Source organism: Stenella coeruleoalba (genome assembly GCF_951394435.1).
Source record: "Stenella coeruleoalba genome assembly, chromosome: 11".
Lineage (NCBI taxonomy): Eukaryota > Metazoa > Chordata > Mammalia > Artiodactyla > Delphinidae > Stenella > Stenella coeruleoalba.
This window is the reverse complement of record NC_137157.1, coordinates 11,587,326-11,595,712: the sequence shown is the minus strand read 5'-3', so window position 1 is coordinate 11,595,712 and position 8,387 is coordinate 11,587,326. Positions and strand designations below refer to the sequence as shown.

General features: G+C 49.4%; 1 pseudogene across 1 annotated transcript; it reads right to left on the bottom strand.

Annotated features, from left to right (window-relative positions):
* Positions 1–6,958: 6,958 nt before the first annotated feature.
* Positions 6,959–7,164, bottom strand: LOC307194461 (serine palmitoyltransferase small subunit A-like; annotated as a pseudogene). The gene has a single exon. The product of its transcript is annotated as a serine palmitoyltransferase small subunit A-like (transcript).
* Between the last annotated feature and the right edge of the window lie 1,223 nt (positions 7,165–8,387).

The window sequence follows — 8,387 nt, the reverse complement described above, 5'->3', positions numbered from 1 at the left end:
TATTCCCTGTGTTGTACAATATATCCTTTGTAGCTTATTTTATACCTAACAGTTTGTATCTCTGAATCCCCCGCCCCATCTCGCCCCTCCCCGCTTCCCTCTCCCCACTGGTAACCACTAGTTTGTTCTCTGTATCTGTGAGTCTGCTTCTTTTCTGTTATATTCACTAGTTTGTTGTATTTTTTTAGATTTCACATATGAGTGATATACAGTATTGGTCTTTCCCTGTCTGACTTATTTCACTTAGCATAAGGCTCTCCAAGTCCATCCATGTTGCTGCAGATGGAAAGATGTTATTTCTTTTTACAGCTGAGTAGTATTCCATTGCATGTATGTACCACACCTTCTTTATCCATTCATCGGTTGATGGACACTTAGGTTGCTTCCATGTCTTGGCAATTGTAAATAGAGCTGCTATGAACATACTGGGGTGCAGGTATCTTTTTGAATTCGTGTTTTTGGTTCTTTTGGATATATACCCAGGAATAGAATTGCTTGGTCATACGGTAGTTCCATTTCTGGTTTTCTAAGAAACCTCCACACGGTTTTCCACAGTGGCTCACCAATTTACATTCCCACCGACAGTGTACGAGGGCACATGGAAGAGCAATTTGGACAGAGGCTTGGACGGGTGGAGGGACTGTGGCCCCTACAGTCACCTTCTACTAAGCCAAAGTGCTAGCCTGTGTGTGGTTGGCACAGGCAAGAGCACAGGGGAGAGCTGGCCCCTGGGGATGGCACAGAGGTCAAAGCCCAGATGTGGCCTCAACGACCCACTTCTCCTTATCCTACCCCAGCATTCCAGGACCCATGGCATTCAAAGCCTGGCAAGGGAATTGGGTGCCAAGTAGAGATTTCTCAGAGCAAAGGTGGGGGGGCTGGGGGGCTGGGGAGGGGGAAAGCAGGGGGAAATGTCCCGAGGCTGCTCTGCTCTTGTTTGGATCTCAGACCCACCTGGGAGCTCCGTCTGGGAGCACCCTGCCGCCATGGGGTCCTGGTGATGGGGGATGGGCACACGGATACGGAGGAGGCTGGTGGAACTGCCCCACCCTCTTAGGCTGCTTTACTAGTTAAAGTATCTGTGAAGGGAAGGGCCACCTCTCAGGATCCTAAAAGTTAAAATTCTTTATGAATCGAGCCTCACAGCATAGACCCTTAGGTTTGAGGCTGGAGAAGAACTCTTGGGTCAATGTTTTTCAAACTGCAGGTTGTGACGCACTGGTGGATCTTGAAATTAATTTAGTGAGTCACACTTAGATTTTTTTTTTTTTTTTAATTTATTTGGCTGTGTTGGGTCCTAGTTGCGGCACGTGGGATCTTCGTTGCAGCATGAGGGATCTTTCGCTGCCATACGCGGGCTTCTCTAGTTGCAGTGCATGGGCTTCTCGGCATGCGGGCTTCTCTTTAGTTGTGGTGTGCAGGCTCCAGAGCACGTGGGCTCGGTAGTTGGGGTGCGTGGGCTTAGTTGCTCTGCGGCATGTGGGATCTTCCCCGACGAGAGATCGAACCCGTGTCCCCTGAATTGGAAGGCAGATTCTTAACCAATGGACCACCAGGGAAGTCCCTGCACTCGGAATTTAATAAGAATAATGATCACACCGATAACAAAATAGAAGAGAAAATATCAGAGTAAGAGTAAATTGTCTTATGAGATTCTTGTTTCAATTTTGGGTGTCGTGCCAGGTTGTGATGTAATGTACATCTTACTCCTGGTCACAGTCAAGAAACCTTGAAAAGCCACTGCCTTAGGTTCCATGTCTAACCCTTTGCTCACCAGCAGGAGAAAGTGAGCTGGCATGCAGGGCCCTTCCCATCTGGCCCCAACCTACCTGCCTCAGCTCCTGGCTCACCCAGGAGAGCTCATGTTCTGGACACACCCCACTGGGGACCCCACCCCAGCAGCTGCATTCATTCACACGTCTTTGCCTCCTTCAAATTCCCCTTTCTCTCAGCCTGACGCCCAATCCTGGCTTCACCCAAGGAGGCCCTGTTCACAGTTCACATGACACTCCACTGGGCAGGATAACCCCTTCATTGTTGGCAGCCCCATGATTTGCCCCAGCACAGCACTCAACCTCTGTAGATCAACTGGTCCATATTGGGGAGGGGGAGCGGAGCCAGGCGGGGTGGGGGGTGGGAGAGCTTAGCACACTCTGATTTAATGAATGAATGAAATGTTTCCTTTAAAATAAGTGAGGGTATATTGACTGAAGGTTGAATTGCTCTGGGTCTGGGGGTCCTGGTGCAAAGGTTTACTGCTTTTAATAGTCATCCAACAATTGCTGTGTACCTACTAAGCGCCATGTACCGTACAAGCTACTGGGGACACTAGACCATCCGGAGTAAGGCGACTTTCCTTGAGGAATTCATGGTCCAATGTGAGAGACAGGCATGTCAATCACCATCCCAGTGTGATAACAGCCCCAGTAAAGACACATGCAAAGGGACCCCATGGAGCTGATGACTATGTACCAGCATCTAACAGGATGACAAGAGCCACCAGGGAAAGGACTAAAGCAGGTCAGGGTGGGATGGGGGTCTTCCAGGCAAAAGGCAAAAACTCTCCTGCTACTTTGTAGATTCTTTATAGCACGTGACATTTTAAAATAATTTTTTAAACACTGATTTATTGAACTCCTCCACTATACATTACGCTCCAGGAGAGGGGGCTTGGCCGCTGCCTTGCTGTGCCGCTCACCACTGCTGAGCACCATTTCTGGTGCTGCATCCTAGCGAATTAATTAGTTGCTGAATGAACATTCAGGAAACTGCAAATGGCTCAGGTTGACCTGAGAGGAAGTGGTAGGAAAAGGGGCTGAGGGGTCTGTGGGCCCCAGACCACGGGAAGGCTGCCCTGCTAAGGGCTGGGTCTTTTTCCTGCAGGCACAAGGGAGACCCGTGGAGGGGTTTATAACGGAGACAGGTAGTAAGATTCAGGGTTTAGAAAATTCCTCTAGGGACTTCCATGGTGGTCCAGTGGTTAAGACTCCGTGCTCCCAATGCAGGGGCCCCTGGCTGGGACCTAGATCCCGCAGGCATGCCGCAACTAAGAGCCCTCATACCACAACTAAAAAAGAGCCCGCAGGCTGCAACTAAGACCCGGCACTGCCAAATAAATAAATAAATACTAAAAAAAAAAAAAAAAAAAGAAAGAAAAGAAAAGGAAGAAAAAAGAAAATTCCTCTGGCCCCAGTGTGTGGAATGCGTTCCTGGGACCCAGGTGGGCAGGCAAAAAAGCGAATGGAGAAATAACCCAGGCGGGGTGACTTGAGTCTAGAGGCAGCCGAGTGGGGCGCTCTGGCGCGGAGGAATTTGCATGCTGCAGGCGGTGCGCAGCCAAGGCCAAGGCCAATCTGGGCTCCCTGGGGGGATCAGCGGCTCACGCCTCCCCTCTACCCGCTGCACATGGGCAGAAGGCCTCCTCCACTCCGCCAGGCTCAGCGCAGCAGCAGGCGGTCCAGGTCCAACCTCAGGCAGGCAGCACGCTCAGTTTTGCCTCTGCACTCTTTATACTTTCATCTTATTTTTCTCTTTTAAAAAGTCAGTTCACATTTTAACACATGCATGTATTTTTTTAAATTAATTAATTAATTAAATTTTTTTTTGCCTGCGTTGGGTCTTCGTTGCTGCACGCGGGCTTTCTCTAGCTGCGGCGAGCGGAGCGGGAGCTACTCTTCCTTGTGGTGCGCGGTCTTCTCATTGCGGTGGCTTCTCTTACTGCGGGGAGCACCGGCTCTAGGCCCGCGGGCTTCAGTAGTTGTGGCCCGCGGGCTCTAGAGCGCAGGCTCAGTAGTTGTGGCACACGGGCTTAGTTGCTCCGCAGCATGTGGGATCTTCCCGGACCAGGGCTCGAACCCGTGTCCCCTACAATGGCAGGCGGATTCTTAACCAGGGAAGACCACATGCATGGATTTTTAAAGTGAACATTAGATGAATGTATGAAGGATTGTTGTACTATTATTCTCTATGCCCCTGTATGTGTGAACATTTTCATACTAAAAACATTAAGCAAATATGTCACCACCATGTATATATGGAAAGCCAAGTGTCATAAATAGTTATTCTAAACTCTCAATGGAAACTCTTAAATCATCATCACACACACACATACATACACAAGTCATGTGTTTAAATTTACCTATCTCTTGCCCAAGGCTCCCAGTCTGAGACCTGTCTTTCCTTTGCTAAAAAGAGATTGCTAAAGTGTTAGAGAAATCTGGCAAAACCCTCCTTGACGCTAACCAGGATTTACTGCAACGTGAAAAATAAGCACCGCGTTGTTTTTAAAAACTGCACCCATACTCCCTAACTCTGGCAAACAAGTCCAAGGGCTAAGGCTGAACTCAGAATCACAGACACCGGGGTTCCGGTTACCTGCGACCCTCGGGGACGCGAAGCCAGTAAGCAATGTAGCTATATTCGAACCCAAGTCGTGTGGTTCTTGAGTGTTGGCTCTTACTGAGCCATTCCATGCGAATTGGCGGAGGCCACTGACTTTTTAAAAGTTGAGTTCCATGCCAGGCACTCAACAGGCGCCCGGTGTGCTGGGCCGTCCTTGAAAGGGGGCTGATTTCCTCCCACCCCACGCGGGCTTTCAGGTAGCCCAGCACTACCCTCTTCCCCAACTTTCTGCCTCAACCACTCCTGCCCGCTCGCTCCGCGGGTCCAAGACTCCGGCGAGCGGGACGGAGCCGGTGCAGGTGCTCGGGAACCGGGCCTGGGCCGGGTGTGGCCGGGGTTTGTGCGCGCCCCAAAGGGAGCCGGCGCCCCAGGGCAGCCGCCCCCGGCGGCAAGGCGAGGCGAGGAGGGGCGACGCTTCCCGGCAGGAAGGCGCTGAGGGGCGCGGCCTTGGAAGGTTGCCCCCGGCGGTCGGGCTGCAACGAGAGGCCGGCAGACGAACGCAGGTGACGACAGCTCCTGCAACTGGGCGCTCGACCCGTGCTCACCTTATATGGGCAGGCGCGGCCGGGACGGCGCGGGCGGGGCGGGGCGTCCTACCCTGCGGGCCCCGCCCCTAAGTCAAAAGAACCTCTGCGGGAAACTTTCCTGCAAGGGTGGGCCTATGCGGTGATGCCCCCTGGTGCCCAGAGTCCCTTTCAGGACTCCCCCCGCGCACGTCTCCAGGCTGAGACCCGCGCCGGCCCCGTCTCACACGGGCTGAACTTGACTGACTCCCTTTGTGATTGTGGGCGGGCTTCTTCACCTCAACGCGGTCGCAGGTCCTTACTGGGGAACCTGGGGGGCGACGGGGGTAGCTTTAGTGACCGCATCTTGGAGCGCTCACTCACCGGGTCTTAGAGTCAGACGGTGCGCCTTCCCGGCCGGGTCTGTCCCAAGTGGATGCCTTTCCTAGCTCGCACTAAGGAAGTCTCTGTAACCCCGGGCTCAGCCTAGGGCCTGGCTAAACATTAGCCATTGATTCATCGGAAGTGTTTGGTTGATTGAGCCCTTCCTGGTGGGACAAGACTCCAAACCTAAGAGGAAGTGTCCAGCATCAGTCAGCCCACTGGTTCCCTGACCTCCTGTCTTCTCCCTCCACCTGCTCCTCACTGCCCAGATCATTTTACCACCCTAATCTGTCCAATTGCTCTTTACAGCCCTTCACAGACGCCCAGGCGCCCACAGGCTGTGTTGAAAGGGGAGCAAAATATACCACCCCAAAATACGGTATATGAAACATGAGAGAAGCTCTGAAAACTGAGCGTAAGTTACCTTTTTGGAAGAAAAATTTACATTTATAAGGGAAATCTCTATTTGTAAGGGTGTCTCCCTCTCTGTACCAGGGAGAGTAGGATGGCTCTTAATCTCTAGAAACTCTTATCCAAGGAGAAGGTAAGGACTTAAATCTGCATAACAACCTTACCCGCCTTTACTGTGCTTTTCATGGTCACCTCCCATAAGTGACTCTCAGCCCCAACATTTTTTTTTTAATTTAATGAGTTTACATCAAAAAATTAGGTGGTCATTTTACATTTAAGGAATAAAAATTAAAAAAAAAAAACCAATACAGAGAGTAAGGGGATTTTAACCAAGTTTACGTTTCTTTTTGCTATGGTTTTTAACAATTCATCTCATCATATTGCAGTGTGCAAATACATTTGCAGCACCCATTACAATCATGAAACTAAATTTAAGGAAGTCCATTGTTACTAATGGCCCTCAGAGGAAACTGATTTACCTTCTATTAAAAACTCTACAGTGTATAAGCATTACACGGTAATGCTACTTAACCACCATTTTTCGCAAGAACCATCACCAAAGTTTTCTGGAAATGAGCCCACAAAGAATTAAATATTTAAAAGGTGAAATGTTCCTTATTCTAACTCTAGCAAGATCTTTCTTTTTCATTGTTAAGAAACACTTGAAGAGTTTTAAAGCAAAAGCTCTTAAGAGTAGAGTCCAGATAGCTAAAACTGTAATCCTGAGTTCAAACTTACACATACGTCTTTTGTAAACAGTTCTCAATAAAATATTCTCTCTCCCCAGCCCCTTGCCTCTAATCTTGAATCTTTTCTTACAAAACTTTGGTCAAGAGTAGAAATATAACCAGGCAGATGTATATGCCATACAAGAATGGTAAAGCCCAACAAATGAGTTTGAGTTTTAGAAATAGAAAGCAATTAAAATGTACTCAAAGTTACATTAAGAAAAGCTTTCACTGGGTAATATTGAAACAGTCACAAAGGTTACGAAAATACTGATATCAAAGTGCAAATGATTACAATGTTAAAATAGACAAAAACTACTATACCAGAGCCTCTTTTAAAATGAAAAATAAAGAACACAACACACACACGAGTAAGGACACTTTTCCTGTTCTACTCAAGAATCTGAGTCTTTATATTCATAGGGTTGGTTATGTTGACATCTAGTAGAGTTTCTTATGACATCTGACAGTCTCATTCCAATTTCAGATGGCGGCTCTTTAAGGAACCTCTTGGTTTCGGTCACATCTTGGTCACTGTACAATTTCAAAGCAGTGCAGTATCGCCATGATGTGCTGAAGCGTGAAGACATATCCCATGTATAGTGCCATCCCCACATGGAATCCAGCGTGGAATTGAACACAGTCCGCTCCCAGGGCTCCAGCATGTACAGTGCCATGACCGGCAGCTACTGGTAGTAGAACCAGGACATCTGCTTCCAGGCCCGCACCAGCGCCATCCCTGCCACGCACCTCCCGTGTTGCAGCCAGTCGTCAGTCTGTCCGGCCAGAAGAGTTACTCAGTTTCCTGGGAATCTCCCATGTATACAGAAGGTATACATGTTACTAAGCTTTTGTTCGTTTTTCTCCTGTTAATCTGTCTTATGTCAATGCATTTCCCTGGAGGCATCATTGCTGTTCCGTGCTTCCCTCCAAGAAAACCCTTCCTTTGCACACACTCAGACATATGCTTATCCTTCAAAAAGGTACCTCTTAATGTCCTCCCCCGACTTCTCTACTGATTACTTAATCTTTCTGAGCTTCAACTTCTTCATCTGCAAAATGAGGATTAATTAATTAATTAAAAAATTAATGCTCACCTCACTATGTTATTGTGAGGGTCCAATGAGTTAATGTCCGTACCGCGCTCAAGACAGTGTGTTGAACAAATTCATCTGACTATGTTCACCCACGCTCGTGCTCCGAGTTCCATGAGAGCTGGGCTCTTCTCTCTCCGCCGTGCATATCCTGCGCCTGGCACAGGTGCCGATGTTCTGTTCTCGGGGGTGAATGAGTGAATTTCAGGTGGTGGGGGGAGGGGTGGAGGTGGTCCCTCACCGGAATGGCCACCACTCACATTGAAAAAATAGACCACGCATCTGCTGGGATGTAGCATCTTCTGACTTTCCCTCCACAGCCTCCCCAGGGAGCGTCAGGGCACCCCGGGAGGGATGTAGGATGGCTCTTGATCCCCTTGTGTCCAGGTGAACCTCTGAGGCATGCGGAGGTGAAATTACACAGTGAGAGGCAGAGTCAAGACTCGTCCCCTCTTAGCACTCAAAGTCCTGTGTCCCGGGGACCCCCTTAAGTCTCAGGCAAACCAGGATGGTTGGTCATTCCAGATCAAGTTCCAAACCCTAGTCTGTGAGGAACCCCACCTCCGCCCTCCTCTGGGCCTGTGTCATTGTCTCCAAGATTTTTAGTGAGTTTCCTGAAGAGGAGACAACGCCTTCCAGTCCAGAGGGCCTGGGCCGCTAAAAAAAATCAGTCTCCCTCTTACTCTTTCTTACTCTCTCCAAAATTCAAACTCACAGCACAACTGGGGTGGGGGGGAAGAGAAGGGCACAGACTTGGGGCTAGGAGTTCAGCTCACTTTGACAGCCTCATGGCCACTCCTGTGACTGGAGAAGGAGGTTCCTCAGGGCTCTCAGGCTGGCGGGGGAGAGGGACGTGTGGACCTGTG